The sequence below is a fragment of the Colobus angolensis genome, unplaced genomic scaffold (assembly GCF_000951035.1).
Source record: "Colobus angolensis palliatus isolate OR3802 unplaced genomic scaffold, Cang.pa_1.0 Scaffold31, whole genome shotgun sequence".
Classification (NCBI taxonomy): Eukaryota; Metazoa; Chordata; class Mammalia; order Primates; family Cercopithecidae; genus Colobus; species Colobus angolensis.
The window spans coordinates 2,244,740-2,269,474 of NW_012116377.1; positions in this window are offsets into that span (position 1 = coordinate 2,244,740).

Below are 24,735 nucleotides of genomic sequence, written 5' to 3' on the forward strand. Positions count from 1 at the left end.
CACCACTGGTGAATGCACCACCATTTACTCACCCTGCCACTGGTGGGCATACTGGTACCTGACTTCAAGAATGACCAAGGGGATAAATCACAGCTCAGGGGGATACATGCAGTAGTGGAGGGACATACGAGCGGGATAGGCAATGTCACTGTTCCCAAAGAGCTCGCAGTTCAGTGGCCATAGAACCAGTGAGAGGAAAGATTGAAGATAGTGAATCCTAGCAACAGAAGACACCACTGACAGCCTCCATAGAGGCTTGGCCTTCTTCTGAGGTAGAGTGAGTGGCTGGGTGTGGGAAAAAAATGGGAGAAAAGATGATGGTCTATAGTAATAGTAATGTTAGTCATTTCTTAAGACAAAGCTGAACTAGTTTCAGCAATTTCTGTATTCAATAAATGTCTTCCCTGTAGGTTAAATGCAATGGTGTACATAATCTCAATATTAAATGCATAGTAATTACTATTAATAAATGCTCATCTGTTTCCCCAGTCACCTGGCTCCTTGATCTGCTTCTCTGTCCACAACTTTACTTTGGCCAGGACCACCTGAAAACCTTTATAGTTCCTCCTTTGCAACCTTGCACAGCACATTGTACATGCATGTTAAGTGGGATCACTAAGCCTTTTGATAAGCCAAAGCAGAATTCAAATCTAGCAGAAATGAGACCTTACTTACATATTCCAGTCTCACACAAATCCGATTACCAGTTGCTCTTTTCCTGCTAGTCTGATTTCAAAGGCAGCATAGTGATAAGAGCATGGACCTTGGAACTAGCCTGCTCAAGTTCAAATTCCAGCCGTTTCTGGCTATGTGACCTTGGCTAAGTATAAACTGTTGGTGTCTCAGTTCCTTTGTTTCTTGAAGAAAATCTGCAGCCAGATTAAATTTAAAGGGGTTCAATTGAGCAATGAACAATTCACCAACTGAGCAGCCCCCAGAATCACAGCAGATTCAGAGAGACTCCAGGGATGCCTCGTGGTCAGAACAAATTTATAGACAAAAAAGGACAGGAATTGGAAGTCAGATACAGAAACGGCGGGATTTGGTTACAGCTCAGCATTTGCCTTATTTGAAAACAGTCTGAACATTCAGTAGTCTATGAGTGGTTGAAGTATGGCCCCTGGGATTGGCCAACACTCTGCTATTATTACGGGTGCATACTATTAAGTTAGGTTTTCAATTTTGTCTATTAAGCTAGGCTACAGTTCATCCACAAGGACTCAAATATAGAAGTACAGAGTCCTTCTCGGGCCATATTTAATTTGCTTTAACAACTCCCCCCTTTTGGTCATTTTCTCAATTTTGAGAGGTTGACCAAAACCTCAGTCATTGATGTTACTATTACTGTTGTAAATGTACTTATATGGTTTTGAAACCTACTGGGAAGCAGAATCGTGTGTTTTGCAAGGAGAGAATAAGGACTGAGTACAGAATAACTTATGCTGGAACATTCTTTTTACAAGAGAAAAACAAAACCTGGTCTGTATTAGGATCTATGTGTTTTCTTAAAGCCTTGGCTTGATTATGTTGTATTTAGCATGAGTAACTCCATTTTAGTTTGTTGGTTTGTTGGGGGCTAGCACATGAGCTCAGTCCAAAATAATGGCTTTCCATAATTTTGTTTTCAAAAATTCCCCCTTTTTGGCCAGGTTCTCACTTAGGTGAGAGTGTGAACAAAACTTAGGGTCACTCAGTTGCCATCATTTTGGGTTTTGGGTCTCAGCACGTCATTCATAAGTTGCAGTGTCCTCATGGTCACCCATTTCTCTCAGCTCTTGTCATTCCAGTTGAAGAGAGACCATTTGATGTCCTAGAGATGTCTGGCAAGCATTTACAACCTCTGAGAGAATACAGCACACCATGGGGACTATTATGACTATTAGGATGATAATACTAAGAGTTTGGAGTATGCTCCTTACCCAGAGTCCCCATAAACCAAAATACCTAAAATTAAATAGATTAAAGAATGTGCTAGATAGTCTACTCGCTTGACTAGAGGGTCTCTTCATTAATCCCCTACAACTGAATTTTTACAATTTACATTTGTGTATTTCTCCATAGGCCACAAGTGTCAGCAGCTGCACAGGTACTTTTCTGTTTAGCCAATTCTATTACTTAGCATAACTTTGACAAGAGAATTTAAAGTCTGTTGTGTAATGACAGCCTTTAAAGTAGAATTTGCTGTAGAGCCTATTATGAGGGAGACATTTCTAATTATTGCCTCTTTTATTCTAAACTCTGGAAAAAGGACCTAACAAATGATGTCCTTCTTATAGAGTGAAGGCCTCCTGGCAATGTTCTCTTTAATCCATGATGTGGGTTAAGGGGAGTTTTGACTGATTATGAGGCAACATATATACCACTAAAGTTTCTCACTTACATTGGGCCTTCATCTTTTATCTATTGAAGTATAAGTTTATTCATGTATAAGGCTGGCTGTAAAATCTTTCACAAATAAAAGTATACCCTAGAAGTGCACAAAATAGACCCCATTTTCATTCCTGTTGTTAATAGAGGCATAAACAAGGAAAAAATACTCAAAGATAAAGAGTCTCATGATAGAAGAAATTTTGATCTGTGATCTTGGGAAAAGCCATTCACATCAAGGATGCCATCTTCTGGGGAGAAACTTTCCTGGTTAGCTCTACCCTAAGGGTTCCAATGGGTGTACAGTTCCAGGAGTGTGGAGGGACCCTTCTCAGTTGTGAGATTATAAACCCAAGATTCAAGGTTTATAATCTTGGATGGCAAGGACAGTCCCTCTCTGAGGTTGCCAGAAGATCCAACCCTTGGGTTCTAGATTGTGAAGGGATTGTCCTCAGTGAACCATAAGAAGCTTTCTCCACCAGGTGAAAACACACTGTAGCATAACAATCCACTGTTACATATGCCCTCTTGCATGGGAAAGCCCCTACACCACCAGATAACAAGCATTGAAAAATGACAATTGAATAAAATACCTTTATAAATGTTTACATGGCCCATCAGGTAGCCAAGTGTAACCAAAGCTTTGTCTTTCCAGGAAAATGGAACCAAACATTGGTTTTAAACTGTTTCCACCATTTATAAGTCACCACATCAATATATTCAACTTGGACCATTTTATCTTTTCCATGACAAGTCATGGAATGAAGAACCCCCAACAACAAAATCTTAAGGTTCTTAAGTCCTGCTTCTTTGTGAATCCATGCTTAATATTGGACTTACGTCCTCTTGAATACCAGTTGTTTCTCCAATTCAGGTGCATAGCATTGATAACTAATGGATTATCATAGGTCATTTGACTTAGACCATGGAGTTCATTCAAATTTTATATTTAAACAACCTTAGTATTGGCTGATTTAGCATGATAATCTAGAACTTGATTTTGAAAGGCTTGCTAAATACCAAAGGTTTAAAACATTGGATATTACAAAATAGAATCTTAAGTTATCATAAGTCATTCATTTAGCCAAAATAACTCAAAAAAACTTTTAAAGGAAAAAACGTTAGTCTGATAGAGAGGAGACTCAGCTTTTCAAACAAGATCCAGTGAAGACAGCATGAGGCCAACTGACTCTGTCTCCTTTCTTTCCTTCCCTCTGCTATTTCTTTTGTACTTTATTTAAAAGGTAAACAAAACCTTTATCTTTTAATATTACATAAAAATCCTTTTTAAAAGAGAAAACCAAATTTTATGTTTCCATTTGTGTATTTTTAATGTTAAAGCTAGCTTTTAATAATATTTTACAAATCTATTGTTTTAATTAGTTTGACCATAAGGTAAGATTTTTATAAACATTTTGTAACCCTTTACAAAGTTTTTCTCAGAGCAGAACAATGTTCTAAGAAAACTCTGTTGTGATTTTATTCCAATGTCCAATTCATGGAAAAAACTGAGCAATGCCATTTTACCTTTAGCCAATATGTTTACGCATAGAATCTCTTACAATTTAATTTTTTCGTTTTCTTTTTCGAGATGGAGTCTCGCTCTGTCGCCAGGCTGGAGTGCAGTGGCACGATCTCGGCTCACTGCAACCTCCACCCCCCGGGTTCAAGCAATTCTCCTGCCTCAGCCTCCCAAGTAGCTGGGACGACAGGTACATGCCACCACATCCAGCTAATTTTTTTTTGTATTTTTAGTAAAGACGGGATTTTACCATGTTGGCCAGGATGGTCTCAATCTCCTGACCTCCTGATCCTCCTGACTTGGCCTCCCAAAGTGCTGGGATTACAGGAGTGAGCCACCGTGCCCAGCCTCTTACAATTAATTTTTATAAACCTTCCACAACTTATTCAAACTTATTTAATTTAAAACACTCCTTTAGGCCAGGTGCGGTGGCTCACGCCTGTAATCCCAGCACTTTGGGAGGCCAAGGCAGGCGGATCACGAGGTCAGGAGATCGAGACCATCCTGGCTAACACAGTGAAACCCCGTCTCTACTAGAAAAGAGACAAAAACAAATTAGCCGGGTGTGGTGGTGGGCGCCTGTAGTCCCAGCTACTCGGGAGGCTGAGGCAAGAGAATGGCGTGAACCCGGGAGGCGGAGCTTGCAGTGAGCCGAGATATCGTGCCACTGCGCTCCAGCCTGGGCAACAGAGCGAGACTCCGTCTCAAAAAAAAAAAACAAAAAAAAGACACTCCTTTAACCCTCTAAGCTAGGCAAAAATTTACATTACCATACTTTCTTACAATCTCTTACAAAAAAACATTTCATTCTCTTTACATGTCTTGCATGTAAACCTATTTTTTCGGTAGTCTCAATTACATATTACAATGTTAACTCTTATGACTTTTACTTTTGGTGAAAACCTTGGTAAGTAAGGGATTTTAATTATGTACGAGGTGTGGAGCCTAGGACCCAGACAGAAATGCAGATAAGGTCTGACCCTTTCCAGTGTCTAACTCCTCTTGTCCCAGGCCTTGCCTAGCTATAAAGCAGGCAGGCTGTACATTTGAGTCATAGTAGCATTTTATGAATCATTTAGGAGGCTTAATCACCTTTAAATTGTATAACATTTCTGGCATAAATTCCTTTTCATAAATTCTTTCATGACTTACACAGATCATGTATGTCATGTTTAGATTTTCTGACTTGCCCTGAACATCCCTCTTTTTAAATATCTAGTCATTTTACTTTAGGAAAAGAATGTACCATACAGCATCCTTTCTTATATAAAATCTCTTTTCTTTATAACCTTCTTTGCAGAGCTAGGGGGCATGGCTAATTCCATATATCCCCAGGCCTTATTTAAAATTTAATGTCTCAAAAATAAATTGAACAATTTTTAAGAGTCAAAGCAGTTTATTGACCTTAAAGCGTTTAGTAAACCTAATATCTGACCTCCATCATTTAGATAAAATATCTTTATTTTATCAATGATCTTTAAAACTGTTTTTATTTCCCAAAGACTACTAAAGTTACATGAACTAAAAGGCATTATAGTTTTTATTTTGCTTTCAAAATATTTGATTTGAGGACTTATTTTTGTTTTAAGCCAATTAATTAGAGCTCTTTTAGATAAACATTACACACAACACATATTTAATTAGACAGAAGAAGAGTACTACAGAAGTTGTAAGGTTTTTCATTTGCCAGTTTTTAAGTTTCTTAATTGGTTATTGGCTTTGTGGTGGAGTCCTTGAAAGAACAGGGCCAGGAAATGGGTCTCTGGTGCCTCCTGTTTTTCCCAAGGAGTCCAGGCTGTTAGAGCTTGAATATCTACTTTTAATTAAGCTGACTTTTAACCATTTTTCTTTGTTATTATTCTTTAATAAAGTCCTTTTAAAATTTCTTATTACCCAATTCAGCCAGGCCAAATGGCTGATATTTCTGGCTTTTGAACATTACCAAAGGTAACCTCCCAGGTGGTACTCAGAGAAAGAAAAATGTAAGATAGTCCATGGAGAAGAGGCTAGACAAGGTCATGCGGATATTAAACCAGAAAGGACTTGCTTCTAAGTAGGAAATTGAACCTGGACTGCCGGCATGAAAGGGCAAAGCCTAAGTTACTGAGCTACGGCACAGGGCAGTCTTCACTGTACTTTTTAGAAGGAATCCAGAGTACTTAATTTTGAACTTGCAAAGGCTTTTAACTACTCAAGATAGTTTTTAGAGATAACTATGACATAAACCCAAAAATTCCCGTTCCTTGGAAAGCGGAGACCAAGAGAAAGTGTCTCAACCTGGTTACAAGGTCAAGCTCCCACTGACAGAAAACAAGATGGAGATCCCATCCAGCTTTTCTGTTTGTTTCAGGGACCTGTAGGAAAGTTTTTTATTGACCAGCTTGCAGGGCCATCTTGAGCAGCGAGCTTATGGAGTCCTAAGCCCGTATTTTATCCTAAGGTACTCTTCGACATAGAAAAACAAATTCATAGCACAAATGCATCAGTTTAAGACTAGCCTCAGAATTATTTTTCGCATTAATCAAAACAATACAGAAGAGAAATACAGCAATTTTTACTGTTTCTGTAAGATTTTGCCATTTCTGTAAGACTTCACAACCGTTTGCCAGAGAGAGAGAAGCCAGAAATCTGACTGGTAATAAATTCTTACCCTTTTGCCAGCATGCCAGGCTTCTGGATTCTCCTTCCCTGAGCAGCCCCAGTGACCCAGCTTGCACCAAGCAGCATCATAAAGGAAAATTACCTTTTTTCATCTGGCCAGAGCAAAATATGTGTGACAAAACATAGACATTAGCCACTCTGCTTAGCGCCCAATATCAAACTGGCAAGGCTCAAACTTGCCCCTGGTTGGGCCCCATCATGGTTAATCCAACCTCTGACCAGAAGTTTCAACATGTGGTCTCTGGGCAAGATGGTCGCCCTGAATAATAGACAAGACAAGAAAGGCAAAGGAAAGAGAACAGCATTGCCTGTGGCAGGGTGGGGAAGGCAAAATGATCAGGGAGACCAGAGAAAGACCCACCCATTGCAGCAACACTGAAGAGTTCAGGCAGCTGCTGCTTGGTAGCAAAGGGATCTTTTCCAGCAGTCCCATCCGCTCTCAAGTTTCCCCTTTTGAAGGAGGAAAAAGCTCCCCATGTCCCACCACTCTGTGCCTAATTTCGTCACCCATAGTCATCAGCAAAGAGTGCAAGGCAGATTATTCCAAAGAGAAGAGCAATTGGCATCCCGTAGTGCCAAATCCATTCTTAGCCAAAAGGGACTTTACCGAGAGCCCTCTTTTTTTTTTTTTTTTTTGAGACGGAGTCTCGCTCTGTCGCCCAGGCTGGAGTGCAGTGGCCGGATCTCAGCTCACTGCAAGCTCTGCCTCCTGGGTTTACGCCATTCTCCTGCCTCAGCCTCCCAAGTAGCTGGGACTACAGACGCCCACCACCACGCCCGGCTAGTTTTTTGTATTTTTTAGTAGAGACGGGGTTTCACTGTGTTAGCCAGGATGGTCTCGATCTCCTGACCTCGTGATCCGCCCGTCTCGGCCTCCCAAAGTGCTGGGATTACAGAGCCCTCATTTTTAAATGTACTTCAATGTATTGTTGTTCATTCCGAACGTTCCACTGTAAGTTATCTTTAGTAAGATTTTGCCATTGCTGTAAAACTTCACTGCTTCCCAGGACTAATGTATAAGCCAGAAGGAACAGTTTTCCAGAAATTAAGGATACCATTTTTACCAAAAATATTGGCTTTGCTCTCAGGTTCTCTTGATTAATTTAGCCAATGAATTTTTTTTCCTACCTAAGCATACCAGAAAAATGAAACAAAGGGGTAGAACACAAAAATCTCAGTGAATTTTCAAAAGCCAAATTTTATAACCCCTACAATATATCTGGTTACTACCAGTTCCTTTTTGACCCAGTCAGAGGTAAGAGGCCTCTAACTGGATCCACGCCAGTTAATTCCCAGGTCAAATCTGTTCCTGAACCCAGTTCAGTTTCTGTTGCAACTCCAAACCCAGTTTGGATCAGAAATTTGCTCGAAGAAACTCAGAGAGCTCAAAACGCAAAGCCGTGGAGCTCTGAAATCCGAGAGGGAGCCTACCCACGGTCCCCAGCCACTCTGAGAGAGATCAATGGACACAAGCAGGTCCTGCAGCTACCTTGCGTGTTCATTCAGTGCTCCTGGGAGTTGCTGGAACCTCTGCTTCAGATCCTGCTTCTGACACCAGCTGATAAAAGAAAATCTTCAGCCGAATTAAAGGAGTTTAACTGAGCAATGAGCAATTCATGAATTGGGCAGCCCCCAGAATCACAGCAGATTCAGAGAGACTCCAGGGATGCCTCATGGCCAGAAGAAATTTATAGGCAAAAAAGGACAGGAATCAGAAGTGATATACAGAAACAGCGAGGTTGGTTACAGCTTAGAGTTTGCCTTATTTGAGTGCAGTTTGAGCATTCAGCAGTCTATGAGTGGTTGAAGTATGGCCGCTGGGATTGGCCAGCACTCTGCTATTGTTACAAGTGCATATTATTAAGTTAGGTTTTCAATTTTGTCTGACTATTAAGCTAGGTTACTGTTCATCCGTAAGGACTCAAATATAGAAGTACAGAGTCCTACTCAGGCCATATTTAGTCTGCTTTAACAATCTGTAAAAATCAGTATAATAAAAAACCTTGTAACTACTTCAGGTTCGAGAGCAGCCTAGATAACACAGACCTCAACTCTACAAAAACTAAAATTATTAACCAGGCAAGGTGGTGCACACCTGAAGTCCCAGCTACTTGGGAGGCTGAAGTGGGAGGATTGCTTGAACCCAGGTGATCCAGGCTGCAGTGAGCTATGATCACACCATGGCACTCCAGCCTGGGCAATAGAGCAAGACCGTATCAATCAATCAGTCGATTCTTATGTGGCAATTTATAAGTAAATTGGCATAAATATGCATGTATTTATATGGCATGTACATCTTCTTATCAATGCTATTTTTTATTACTTTTACATTCTAAGGTTCTGGAAGGTATGAACTCCACTTACCTACCTTTCCAAGGCAGATATGTAATAGTATTTCAGTATGTAAAAGTAATCCATAATTGGTTGTGATGAGTGTTGTGGTGAATAAAATACTTAAAGACCTATGAATTAAAAACTTAAATTCATTCAAATCTGAAATAAATTGAACTCTGCAATCTGAAATGTAAGGACATGAGAATAATAATAAAGTATAACTGTATTTTAATTATAATCCAAAACTTTTTTTATCATGATCACTGTATTTTTATACAAGTTTTTAATGAATTTGTAATCAGAACCTAACTAGCAATGGAGTAATATGTCCTTTTCTTTTGCAGCTATAGAAAGAACTCAACAAAGAAAACTTGAAGAATGACTTTTAGCAGCAGCAATAGAAGACAAAACAACAGAACTCACAGCCCTGGTAAAACCAACAAACAAAAAAAAAACCCAAAGACAAAAAGCATTATTTCTTTATATTTCAGGGAAAGTTTTACTTACTATTAAATTTATAATTTAGTTGAATTGTGGGACCAAAAATCTCCAGAAATCATATAATAGAACGAAAGTTCTTAAATAACTAAACACACATACACACGCACAGACACACACGCACACACACTCTTAGTATGGTAATAGTTGAAGCAGGACGTGTTTTAAGTGGTGTTTTTTTTTTTCTGAATTTCTGATTTACACCTGCCCAAGTCCCCTGAAAACCTGACGGATAAGAATCTGAATTTTCATGGTAAATAGTTAACACAAGGATAACTTAATTTTTTTTGAGATTAAGCCAGTTGAAAATTGAGACATAATATATAGAACCCTATAAAGGAATTAAGTTTTTCTAGCTTTGATCAGCAGGAATTTCTGAGAGGAATGCTATACTTTTAGAAGATAACATGCAAAGAGGGGACAGAATTTGGGAACATTTATACCACATTAGACTCAAAGCATTACCCACTGTTTTTCCCTTTAGAAGATCTACCTTCCAGTTTCCATTCCTGTACGGTCTCATTAAACATGAAACCCTAAATTTCTTCTGAATTCATGACTGAAGCACTACTATTTGCTTTGAATTTATTTCAGCTCATTCGAAAAGGCCTCTTTGGGTAAACTGTTGTGAAATCTTAATGTCTGGGGTGAGTAGGATGGCAGTGGCACAGTGCATGGTGCATGCTGTCAGGGAAGTATGGGACCTGGACACAGGCCTGTGATGTATCTCAGAGCATCTGAGAACAAGCATTGAGAGTGGCAAGATTGACTGATTTAGTGAGCAAGAAAGCACTAACAGCCACAATGCCTAGGAGCCTGGCTGTTCTTCAGGCTCTACCTTCCCGTGGATTATGAGAGAAAGTCTATCTTTGACATATAACTCTGCGTTGCATTTCTTTCTTTCTTTCTTTTTTTTTCTTTTTTGAGACAGAGTCTGTCCCTGCCACCTAGGCTGGAGTGCAGTGGTGTGATCTCTGCTCACTGTAACGTTTGCCTCCCAGGTTCAAGTGATTCTCATGCCTCAGCCTCCCAGGTAACTGGGACTATAGGCATGCACCACCACACCCGGCTAAGTTTTGTATTTTTAGTATAGACGGGATTTTTCCATGTTGGCCAGGCTGGTCTCGAACTCCTCAAGCAATCCTCACCTCTGCCTTCCAAAGTGCTGGGATTACAGGCGTGGGCCACCACGCCTGGCCACATTTCTTTAATTGTTAGCTCAACAGGCTCAATCCTCCTGATGTTAACTGTTTGGATCAGCTGGGAAATACACCCTTGCTTTGTGCAGCTTTGCAGCCCATAAACAATGTGCCTTAGAATTTCTAAAAAGTGGAGCAGACCCTAATCTGAAGAACATGCTGGTGAAAGCCATTGTTGGTCATTTTGAAGCTATAAAATAAAGTTAATGCTGTATAAAATTATTTTGTTTTAAGATCCTGCCTTTGTTAAACTGTAAGGTTATTTAATTTTGTAGCAAAGGCATTCACACAAAAGATAAACTGATGAGCAAGTTAGATCCTACCCTCAAAGGAACAGTAAGTTCAGTTAATTTTTATTTGCTGTAGCTATGTTCTATAAAGTTGCCACTAACCCTGAATTAGGGAACACTGAGCCACTGCTCCTAGGGGAAAGACAGGGTTAGGTTCCTGCAAGCCTCGGGTCACAACATTTTCATGAAATGATCATTATGCAACCTTGTTTTGTTGATGTTTCTATATAGAAATACCTTATTTAATATATATTGTTGATTCATTAATGTTGAACTCATAGCCTACAGCATCATAGCTCATGCCTGAGTGAAGTTTCTCTCACATGTATTTTCTCCATAAGGTACATCACAGCCTTCTTGCACTTAGGTACACTAGACAGCACTTCTGTACTATGATTGGGGCCATTTTAAACAGCAGAATCATCAACAAAAAGCACAAAATATGGAAAATGTGACACTAGCTAGGCTGTGACACTTGACAGTATGATTGCTTATAGAGTGGAACAAGAAGGCTGGGCATCACCTCATTCTACCTCAACTGGAAAAGTGAGCACTGGGCAACTCACATTTTTCACCACTTGGCATGTTCATGAATGACTGAGAAATGGCAATGAACATTGATTTTGGGATTACAAATAAATTTTAGCAATAGGCATATTTGCAAACATGGAATATGTAAATAATGAAGATCATTATTTATATGCATTTCATGACCATATGAAAGACCATCAGAAATCAGAAAAGCTGTAAATGGCGTCTTGGGCATTATAAAAGGAGCATTAGGGCCTTCTACATAACTTTTTAGGATGCTTCCTGCTGCCTACCACCAGCCTGGATTAGGACTTGTCAGGGGTCCCACCTCCGTCAGAGCCTGAATCACACTTTGTGGTATTTGTTGGTTTATGCTGCTGTCTCTAGTGAGACTGAATTCCTAAGAGCAGGGCTCAGACGTAACTGTGTACTTTGCCCAGCACCTACAGTAATGTGTAGCACATAGCACCAGGGAGTTTGTTGAAGGTTTGGAGTCATTAGTAATAGTTTCATGAAGGCATAGGTATGCGATATAGAGCCTAAAGTCCTAGTATGATTTTTAAAATGTTTTTATCTCTAAATTTTTCACTTTATATATCTAAATTTTTACTTTATACCTCTATATGCTTTTTTCTTTTTTATGTAAACACAATACCATTATTATATAGTAAGATTTTGGTGAGTAGGAGTTTGGGAAAGGGCATTCTAAGCAGAGGAAAGATGATCAAAGAAGGGATTCAGGTGAGAGATGTGGGTCCCGTGGAGGTGAAATCCTCAGTTTGGTGCATCCAAAGGTACATAAAGGGGAGCAGTCCTAGGTCGTCCTCAAATGCAGCTTAGACTCATGCAGTGGAAAGCCACGGAATGCCAGGCAGCTTTACTCCTCAATTTAAAAGGTTGCAGGAACCCTGAAGGAAACCTAAGTGAGCAGCAGAGGGATGAGGTGCTTTAGAAAGGTTAATATGGTTAACAGGGTAGGTTATGAAAAGCCCACCATGTAGGCAGGGACCAGTAGAACCATTGAAGTGGTCTGCGGTGAGGCCAGGCTCAGTGGCTCTGGGATTATGCCTGTAATCCCAGCACTTTGGGAGGCCGAGGCAGGTAGATCACTTGAGCCCAGGAGTTTGAGGCCAGCCTGGGTAATGTGGCAAAAGCCCATTTCCATAGAAAATACAAAAACCAGCCAGGCATGGTGGTGCACATCTGTGGTCCTAGCTTCTTGGGAGGCTGGGGGGAGAGGATCGCTTGAGCTCAGCAGGTGGAAGTTGTAGTGCGCTGAGACAGCACCACCACACCACTGACAGAGTGAGACCTTGTCTCCCCCAAAAAAAAGAAAGAAAGAAAGAAAAAAGGAAATGACCTTAGGTGAGAAGCAATTAGGACCTGAACTTTTTTTTTCAAGGAGCAAGATGCAGTTATTTCTTAATAATATAGTAAAACAAAAATTCTTCTTGCAGAGATCATGTTCAATACCAAAAAGTCTCAAAATAAAAGGATTCCTCTTTGTCAGCAAGCTTGGCATAGCGAGGTGACATTGAAGCACTATTATAGACCTGCGTAACCGATCAGCTTTGAGGAAAATGGTTTTGCCATCGCTAGAGTTTAAGGTAAAAACCACATCCAATTTAAAATGTATAATGTGTTGTTATAGGAACTGTCAAATCAGGTGTCCTATGTGTAGTAACAGTTTAGGAAAATGAGCTAACTGCAGTAAGATTTAGAAGATGCTTTCCTTGGTGAGTTTGAGTTTTGAAGTATAAACACATTGTTTATACAAAGATATTTTGGGAACAGAGGTGAATATCAAGTATATGCTATAGTCATAAATCATTAGCTTTCATCACAAGGCAGGCCAATATACATATGTTTAATTTATATATTTAATTAATACATATTATCTAAAATTAAAGTTAACTGGAAAGTTTTATCCATGGACAACTTAGTGACTTGATTTGTATTACATAAGGCTAGCAGGACATAGTGGTTTGTTTTTTTGTTTGTTTGTTTGTTTGTTTGTTTTGAGACAATGTCTCACTTCATCACCCAGGCTGGAGTGCAGTGGTGTGATCTTGGCTCACTGCAACCTCCACCTCCTACGTTCAAGGGATTCTCCTGCCTCAACCTCCTGAGTAGCTGGGATTACAGGTGCCTGCCATCATGCCTGGCTAATTTTTATATTTTTAGTAGAGATGGGGTTTCATCATGTTGGCCATGCTGGTCTTGAACTCCTGACCTCAGGTGATCCGCCCGCCTTGGCCTCCCAAAGTGCTGGGATTGCAGGCATGAACCACTGTGCCTGGCTCTTTTTTTCTTTTAATTTTTTCAGACAGGGTCTCTCCCTGCTGCCCAGGTTGGAGTGCAGTGGCACAATCATAGCTCACTGCAGCCTTTAACTCCTGAGCTCAAGCCTTCTCCCCACTTCAGCCTCCTGAGCAGCTAGGACTGTAGGTGCCCACCACCATGGCCAGCTAGGACCTGAGCTTTATTGTCATCAGTAGGAGTAGAAAGAAGAAAGTCAATTGATTAAGAATCCCCTGCTTCTCCTTTTTGACTGGCTTTTATACTCTAGATTCTCACCATCTAACAGAAATATAATGGGAGTCACATACATAATTTTAAGTTTCTAATAGCCACATTAAAAAAGCAAAAGGCAACAGGTGAAATTAATTTGTAAAATGTATTTTATTTAAAGCCATATATCCAAAATACCATTTGAACATATAATCAGGAAAAATAGTGATGGGCAGAAGGGGGATAGCCACAGGGGACAAACCTTAAGGCATTATAAGTGACCTTATTTCTGCTTTTCTGAGCTAAGAATGGTGCTGATGGTAAAGTTTGAGACTTTTGTCACACACAAATGTGTGAAAATTAAAAGAGATGTGGAAGGAGAAAAAAAAAAGAAAGAAAGGAAGGAAGGAAGGAAGGAAGGAAGGAAGGAAAGGAGAGAGAGAGAGAGAGTAAGAAAGAAAGAAAGAAGAAAGAAAGGAAGGAAGGAAGGAAGGAAGGAAGAAAGAAAGAAGGAAGAAAGAAAATGTACCTGCCTCTTAATTTTACTGGATTCTCTCCAGGATAACAACAATCTGGGTGGCCAGATGTAGTGGCTTAAGCCTGTAATCCCAGCACTTCGGGAGGCCGAGGCGGGCGGATCACCTGAGGTCAGGAATTTGCAACCAGCCTGGCCAGCATGGTGAAACCCCGTCTCTACTAAAAATACAAAAATTAGCTGGGCATGGTGGTGTGTGCCTATAATCCCAGCTACTTGGGAGGCCGAGGCAGGAGAATGGCGTGAACCCGGGAGGCGGAGCTTGCAGTGAGCCGAGATCATGACACTGCACTCCAGCCTGGGCCACAGCCTGGGCCACCCCATCTCAAACCAACCAACCAACCAACCAATCTGGGAAGCGCTGTGCTCAAAACTTGCTCTAAGCTCCCTTGTTACATCGCGTGGAGGGATTGGAAGGGTCGAAGTCATGTAGACAATACAAATTCTCTAATCTCAATCCCAAAATCAAATTAGTCCAACGCCACTTCACACTTTGTAATGTCTCCGCTCTGGAGTGAGAGGTTCCTGCCACCTCCCGCGAGTTCAAAGGGACTCTGCGTGTCCTCTCCCCGCAGTGTGTGAGGCACCCTCATCCCTGCGGCTGCTCTCACGGGGAGCACGTGGCTTCCAGGTGGTACTGGTTGTGTATCCCATGACTTCCATTCTCTCAGTTCGGTTTCCAGATTTCTCTCAGATTAAATAAAATGTAAAATACCTCTTATGGCCATGGGGGAAGGGAGGAAATCCCTTTGGAGCCTATTTTTCTCCACTTTCCAGGAATCCCGAAAGTGGCCCTAACGTGATATAAATGTGCAGCCCTGCTTATTGGCGGTCCAGACCCTTCAGGAGATAGGGAACACACGCGGAGGGGCGGGAAGCTTTGCATTCAGAGGCTGAGGTACTGAGAACCCCAATCCCTGAGACTTCCAGGGCAACAAAGAAGTACATCATGATGGACCGGTGTGGAGTGAACAAAAGGTTCTCTGGCAGTGCAGGAACCCCCAGGCTTCAACTGTGATTATACTGCAAAAGCAAAAATGTTATACAACTTGATCTTGAACAACTCTCAATTAAAAAAAAAAATCATTAGGGAGAAAGCAAGAAGGGGGCCAAAAATTCTCCCCATTCAAGGAGGTTGAAAGAGGAAAAAGTAAAATGCTGAGGCAAATACATTAATATGTACCTTTCTAGGCAAAATACAGACCACCGAGGTTACTGGCTTAATAAAAAGTGCCATAAGCCATCAGTTGTCTGTAAGTAATATGAGCTGACCCAGTCCACGGCATGTGGGGTCTACTGCCCAGGTCAGCCCTCGCCGCCCCTCATCAGAAATTTGGAGTACTTGATCTGCGGCTGCCAGTCACACAGGCTGAGCAGCAGGTGGAGGGGCATAAAGGGTGGTAACCACACATGCCAAGCAACAAAGTTTGTCTCCTGCAGAGGGCAGCGGAGAGGCCCCATCTAGCAGACACAGCAGCCCGCTAAGTTCAGCTCTTCTTCAAGCAGTGATCTATCAGCAAGTAAGAAAGTCATCAAGTCTCCTAGTTATGCCTGTGTCCCCAGGTTTGAAAAGAAATTTTCTTTATCACTTTCTACAATTAACCAAGACCATTCTAAAGGTGTGCATTGGACGTGAAAAAAATCATTATTGGTTTTTACTTTTTTTATTCTTCTTGCATTGTAGCATTTTTTTAAAACATACAAAATATACAGAATAACTTAGTGAATCTCTATGTGTTCATTACCAAGCCTCAGCAATTATAAACTTTCTGCCATTCCTTTTTTTTAGCTTTATTGAGGTATAATTGACAAAAATTGTATATATGTAAGGTATACAACATGATTTGATATACATTTACTTTGTGAAACGATGACCACAATTGAGCCAATTAAAACATCCCTCACCTCAGGTAGTTATCTTTTCCTTGATGTAGAAAGAACCCTTAAGATCTACTCTTGTAGCAAATTTCCAGCACACAATACATTATTTACTATTGTTACCATGCTGTACACAAGGGCCCCAGAACCTGCTCATCTTATAGCTGAACATTTGTACCCTTTGACTAACATCTCCCCAATTCCTCCATCCCTCAGTTCCTGGGAACCACCATTCTACTCTCTGCTTCTATGAATCTGACTTTTGTAGATTCCACATATAAGTGAGATCATGCAGTATTTGTCTTTGTGTTTCTGGCTTATTTCACTTAGCATAATGCCCTCCAGGTTCATCCATGTTGCTGCAAATGGCAGAATTTCCTTTATTTTTTATGGCTGAATGGCATTCTGCTGTGTATATACAGGATACCACAGTTTCTTTATCCATTCATCTGCTGATGGACATCTAGGATGATTCCATATCTTGGCTATTGTGAATAATGCTGCAGTAAATATGGGGGTGCAGATATATACTGAAGATATGGATTTTCTTTAGATATATATCCAAAACTGGGATTGCTGGATCATATGGTAGTTCTAGGATTAACTTTGTGAGGAACTTCCATACTGTTTTCCAGAATGGCTGTACTAATTTACATTCTCACCAACAGGGTACAAGGGTTTCCATTTCTCCACATCTTCACCAGCACTTGTTAGCTTTTGTCTTTTTGATGTCTCATGTGATTTTGATTTGCCTTTCCCCAATATTAGTGATGTTGAGCACCTTTTCATATTCCTGTTGGCCATTTGTGTGCCTTCTCTGGAAAAATGTCTGTTCAGGTCCTTTGCCCATTTTTAAGTCAGGTTATTTGTTTTTTTTTCAATTGGGCTATATGAGTTCCTTATGTATTAATTGTCCATTCTTTTATCATCTATCTCTCCACCCACTCGCTATAATCCGTTTGTTAATCATCCTCATTCTCCTCCTCCTCATTGTTTTATAATTCAGTGTAGAATCAAAATCTACTTATATTTAAATATACAAACCTTAGCCATACAATTTTGATAATTGAATCACTTGTGCAATTCACATGCCTATCACAATATAAAACATTTCCATTGACTCAGGAAGTTCACTCATATCCCTTGCCAGTCAAGTCCTCCCCTTCTAGAAGTACCACCATTATGATTATTTTCTCCTTAGATTATTTTTTAGTTTTCTAGGACATAGAACTAAAATATGGCACTATTTACTCTTTTGTGTCTAATAATGTCTGAGAAATTAATCCAACTTACCATGTGTTTGAGTGTTATTTTTGCTTTTATTTTTTAATAGTGTTCGACTGAATTAAAATACCACAATTTGCTCATTCACTTGCTTCTTAGCATGAAGAACATTTGGGTTCTTTCCAATTTTTGGCTATCATGAATGCTGCTTTAAAAATTCATGCACAAGTCTTTTTTTATGGTGATGTTTTCAGTTCACTTGGATAAATATATTAGTGTGCAATTTAATAAAAAGGTAAGTGTAAGGCTGGGTGTGGTGGCTCACACGTGTAATCCTAGCACTTTGGGAGGCCGAGGAGGGCAGATCACTTGAGGCCAGGAATTCAAGACCAGCCTGGCCAACATGGTGAAACCCTGTCTCCACTGAAAATACAAAAATTAGCTGGGCATGGTGGTGTGCGACCGTAATCCCAGCTACTCACGAGGTGGAGGTTGCAGTGAGCCAAGATCGTGCCATTGCACTCTAGCCTGGACAAGAGCAAAACTCTGTTTCAAAAATAAATAAATAAAATAAAAATAAAAATAGAAAATGTTTTTTTAAAATACAAAAATCAGCTGGGTGTGGTGGTGCACACCTGTAGTCTCAGCTACTTGGGAGGCTGAGGCATGAGAATTGCTTGAACCCAAGAGGCAGAGGTTGCAATGAGCTGAGATTGGGCCACTGCACTCCAGCCTGAGTGACAGAGCGAGACCCTGTCTAAATTAAAAAAAAAAAAAAAGGGGGCAAGTGTATATTTGACTCAATTAAACTGCTAAAACTTTTCCCAGAGTCATTGTATCATTTTACATTCCCACCAGCAATGTGTGAGATGATGGTTGACTCACATTCTTGCCAATATTTTTGTTGTTTCAGCCTTTTTCATCTTAGGTATTCTAGTGATTCTGTAATGGAATCTCGCTGGCATATTTATTGCGTTTCTCTAAGGACTTTTGGTAGTGAGCAATTTTTCATTTATTGGCTACCTATTTGCCTTGTTTTGTAAAGTCTCTGTTTAGGTCTTTTTATACTTGAGTTTAAGGGGTTCTTTGTATAGTGTAGATACAAGTCTAAAGCGAATAAGTGCTTTCTGAATATTTTCTCAGCATATGGCTCTTATTAAATATTTTAAATTGTGACTTTTGATGAATGTGATTTTTATGAAACTTAATTTATCATTTTTTGTTATGGCTATTGCTTTTTGTGTCTTTAGAAATCTCTGCCTATTTAAATTGTAAAGATAGTATCCTATTTTTTCTGCTAAAATCTTTATATTCTTAGCTTCTGTAGGTAAATTTATTATCTGTCTTGAGTTAAACTTTGTGTATACTGTGAGGTTCTAATCAAGATTCATTTTTCTCATGTGGATATCCAGTTATTTCAACATCATTTGTTGAAAAACTTTCCTTTTCATGGGATTGGTTTGTACCTTTGTCAGAAATCGGTTGGCCATATACATAGAAGGTATATTTCTTTGGTAACTATTTGATTCTGTTGATATATGTATCTGTCCTTCTGACAATACCACACTGTTCCAATTAGAGTCTCTGTGCAATAAGACTGGAAGTGAAATAGTATAAGTCCTCCAGTTTCATTCTTTTTCAGGATTGTTTTAGATAATGAAATCTTTGCCTTCCCAATACATTTTACATTAAGTTTATCAAGTTCTATAGAAAATGCTGCTAAGATTATGATTGGGTTTGCAATGAATGTTTAAACTGATATGTTTCTGAGAGTTGAAATCTCAGAAACTGTGACTCCCTATACTGAACAGAGGATATCTATTTACTTAGGGCTTTTAAAGTACCTCCCAGAAGAACTGGTACAGATCCTACTGAAATTATTCCAAAAAATCAAGGAGAAGGGACTCCTTCACTCATTCTACAAAGTCAGCATCATCCTGATATCAAAATCTAGCAGAGACAGAAAGAAAAAAGAAAACTTCAGGCCAATTTCCCTGATGAACATAGAAGCAGAAATCTTCAACAAAGTATGAGCAAACCACATCTAACTACACATTAAGAAGTTGATTCGCTGAGATGAAGTAGGCTTTATTCCCGGGATGCAAGGTTGGTTCAACATATACAAATCAATACATGTGATTCACCACGGATATTAAATTAAAACAAAAAACCATATGATCATCTCAATAGGCACAGAAAAAGGTTTGGATAAAATCCAACATCCCTTCATGGTAAAAAACCATCCACAAACCAGGCATCAAAGGAACATACCTCAAAATAAGAACTGTCTATGACAAACCCACAAACAACATGATACCAAATGGCATTCCTCTTAAGACCTGGAACAAGACAATGATGCCCACTCTCACCACTCTTATTCAACATGGTACTAGAAGTCCTAGCCATAGCAATCAGGCAAGAGAAAGAAATAAAATGTATCCAAATAGGAAAGGAAAATAATCAAATTTTCCCTCTTCACCAACGATATGATTTTATACCTTGAAAACCCTAAAGACTCCACAAAAAGTTTCCTAGACCTGATAAATGACTTTAGTAAAGTTCCAGGATACAAAATCATTGTGCAAAAATCGGTAGCATTTCTATACATTAGTAACATTCAAGCTGAGAGCCAAATTGGGAAGGCAATCTCATTCACAAAACAAATAAAATACCTAAGAATTCATCTAACCAAGGATGTGAAAGCTCTCTATAAGAACTACAAAACCCTGCTGAAAGAATTCACAGATGACTCAAACAAATTTAAAAACATTCAATGCTCCTGGATTGGAAGAATCAATATCATTTAAATTGCCCAAAGCAATCTACAAATTTAACATTATTCCTATCAAACTACTAACTTCATTTTGCACAGAAGTAGAAAAAACTATTCTAAAATTCATATGAAACCAAAAAGAGTCCAAATAGCCAAAGCAATCCTAAGCAAGAAGAACAAAGCCAGAGGCATCACATTATCCAACTTCAAACCATACTATAAGGCTACAGTAACCAAAACAGGGTGGTACTGGTACAAAAACAGACACATAGATCAGTGGAACAGAACAGAGAACCCAGAAATAAAACTGCACACCTACAACCATCTGATCTTCAACAAAAATAAGCAATGGGGGAAAGGACTTCATATTCAATAAATAGTACCGGGATAACTGGGTAGCCAGATGCAGAAGAATGAAACTGGACCCTTAACTATCACTATATACAAAAATCAAGATGAATTAAGATTTAAATGTAAGACCTTTACCTAAAAAATTCCTAGAAGAAAACCTAGGAAATGGCTTTCTGGATATCGGCCTTGGCAAATAATTTATGGCTAAGTTCCCAAAAGCAACTACAACGAAAACAAAAATTGATAAGTAGGACCTAATTAAACTAAAGAGCTCTTGCACAGCAAAAGAAACTATCAGCAGAGTAAATGGACACCCAGAGAATGGAAGACAAATTTGCAAATTATGCAGCTGACAAAGTCTAATGTCCAGCGTCTTTAAGGAATTTGAACAATTTTACAAGAAAAAAAGGCAACCCCATTAAAAAGTGGGCAAAGGACATAAACAGACAGTTCTCAAAGGAAGGCATACAAGTGGCCAAATATGAAAAAAATGGTCAATATCACTTATCATTACAGAAATGCAAATCAAAACCACAATCAGATATCATCTCCCACCAGTCAGAATGACTGCTATTAAAACGACAAAAAATAACAGATGCTGGTGAGGCTGCAGAGAAAAGGGAAAACTTATATACTATTGGTGGCAATGTAAATTAGCTCAGCCACTGCGAAAAGTTGTTTGGAGATTTCTCAAAGAACTAAAAACAAAACTACCATTTGACTCAGCAATCCCATTACTGGGTGTATGCCCAAAGGAAAAGAAATTATTCTACAAAAAGGACACATCCACTTGTATGTTCATTGTAGCACTATTCACAATGGCAAAGACATGGAATCAACCTAGGTGCCAATCAGTGGTGGACTGGATAAAGAAAATTTGGTACATATTGCCTGTAGAATACTATTCAGTCATAAAAGAGAATGAAATCATGTCATTTGCAGCAACATGGTTGTAGTTGGAGGACATTCTCCCAAGTGAATTAACACAGGAACAGAAAACCGAATACTGCATGTTCTCATTACAAGTGGAAACTTAAACATTAGGTACTTAGGGACATAAAGATGGGAACAATAGACACTGGGGACTACTAGAGGAGGGAGGGAGATGGCAGCAAGGACTTACTGGAAAACCACCTATTGGGTACTCTGCTCACTACTTGGGTGACAGAATCATTCATATCCTGAACCTCAGCATCACACAATATAATCATGTAACAAACCTGCATATCTATCCTCTGAATCTTAAAGTTAAAATTACTTAAAAAAAAAAAAAACAAAAAAAAAGCCTAAGGAGAACCTGGTTTCCCAGTTCCAGATTCTTCATTTTAATCCCCCAAGAATTTCCCATGCTATTTTATGAACTCAGTTACACAGTTGAAAGAAGGTTACTTTATACATGGCTTATAACATACTCTTTTTTTTAGGAGCAACCCTATTAACTGAATGGCTTTTAACATATTTGTAACAGAAGGTCTTTCTGTGTCTCTAGTCTGTTGTATCAGCAGAAAAACCACTACTATACATTTAAGAGAAAAGCATCTAAGACGTTTGTGTTAGGCCACAAGGTCTCATGAGAAATATTGACTTTGTGAGGTCCTGCGCTCCTTCTGTTATTATAATAAGCATTGTTTTATGCTGTGTTTCTAATTCAAAAATTGAATACTTTCCTTTCTGTGCTTCATAATATTAGGACTTCCTGTCCCCATTTTAACAAAAAGGATATTTGTATAAATTGAATTATTTATATCCAGTGTTTATAAAGCTAGTAGTTCCCAGAGTTCAGGAACCGAACTCAGGATATTTATCCTTAATACTTTCTTCATAGAAAATTTGTTCCTGTCCCAAACTTCAGTTTTGATATCTTTCACAATCCCAAAGTCGTTTAGGTTGGAGTTTAACATGCTCAAAGTAGATAGGCAATTTTTCTAGACTATCCTTTTGTTGTTAACATCTTGTATATTATATCTCATATTTTATATTATAATTTTCTTAATCATAATGAGGATCGAGATCATGGCCTATATAATCGAGATTATATCTCGATTTGACATAATTTACTAATTGGTTAGTCTAATTTATGGTCATTATTGAAATATTCTTTGGGTGCCAGAAAAAATGTGCAATCTCTTTTTATGAGATACAATGTTATATATGTTCATTAGTTCAAACTTTTAAATTATATCATTCATTTCTGAAGTAACTAAAGAAAAAAGTCTGAATAAACCAAATCATTAAAGCAACTGACTGAACCCTTAGTAAAAATCCCTCTGAACAATAAAATAGGATTGTAGGAAATTTTTAAAAATGTTGTAAATGAATAATCCCTACTTAAAGTATAAAAAATTCATAAAATTAAAATAAGTTTAAAATATGAAAAGATACTCAACTCATTTTATCAGACTGGAATAACCTTAAGACCAAAACAGAGTAAGTAGAGCTAAATAAGAGAAAATTATATACCAATTGTATTGTGCACACTGACGAACTTTTCCTAAGTAAATGTCAGAAAATAAAATTCAGCAATGATTTAATCATAAGACTACATAATAAAAGATTATCCCAATAATGTAAGGTGAGTTCAGTATCACAAAGTCTGTCAAAGTAAATGACCATATTATTATATTAAAGGGAAAATATGATCATATCAATATATGCAGAAGAATATAATCTAGAAAGTTTGGTATTCATTCACAATAAAATATTTTAGCAATCGAGATGAGAAGACAACTTCTTTAAATGGTCTACAAACATTTCTTTGGAAACATTTTTAAAGATAAGGAAGTAGAAACATTCCTTTTAGAGTTATTAGTATGCCCGTGTGCTGATATGAAATTCTGCTATTCAGAATTGTAAGGGATGCTCTAAAGGAAAAAATTAAGTCTATTGGTAAGGAAGATCATCACCTTTTTCACATCATATGATTTTCAAAATGTAATGTTCAACAGTATGCATGAGAAACCTATAGAAATAAAGAGTTACTTCAGCAAGATGGCTATGTATAGAGTCCATACTCAACCAACAGTATTCTTATTCTCTAGCAAATACATAATAGTAAATGCAATTTTTTAAAAGAATACCATTCATAGTAACATGAAAATATACATGGTACCTAGGACAAATGTATACAAACTTAAATGGAAAACTTAATAAAAACACAAATGAAGGCCCAAATAAAAGAAGAGTTATACTATAGTCATGGATAGGAAGAGACAGAATCCCCTGAATAACAGCCCCCAAATTAATAAACAATCAAAATTCAAAAGGATTACTATTAGAAATTTACAATCTGATCTTAAAATTAATATTAGAGAACAAGCAGCCAAAATAACAATAAAAATTGGAGAGAGAAGAAGAAAAGAGAAGAGAAAGGAAGTAGGGAAGGAAGAGGATAAAAAGAAGAGCAGAAATAAAGGACAGAGAGCTTGGCTTGTTAGATATCAAGTATAATTTCAAGTTATAGTAAATAAAACCATGTGGTGTTCATGTAGGTTTATACAATTAGACCAATGAATCAGACTGTCGAGAAACTAATCCACCCATATATGTAAACTTAGTGTTGACAGAGGTGGCACTTTAAGTCAATTATCAAATATGGTGGGACAATTGACTATTCACATGGAAAAACAAAAAAGACTCCTACTTTGCAAATGCCCCCAAAATATTCTAAGGGATCTCTGAAGTTATATTTCTCTTTATTATCTTTTAATTTGAGAAATTGATGCTAAAGAATAATAATTATTATATTAAATAGAATTAACCCTACCAAAGCTACCACTTAGCTTATACAATATGGGAGTTTATTGATGTATTTGAAGCCTCTATGTATCTTTTTCTGAATGCATTGAAACATAAATCTCCTAAGTAAGTCACATTATAATTTTCCTCTTCATTTTAAAGTTTTTGCTATATATTATATGAATATATCATAAAGATTTTTGTTAATGTCACCGTTTATATATATATGGAATCATTCTGGATTCGTTCCTGGAAAGTTGTTTTCTATACCAAGCCTTCCGTTTTGAGAATAATCCTTGTTGACATGTGAAGCTATAGTTCATCAG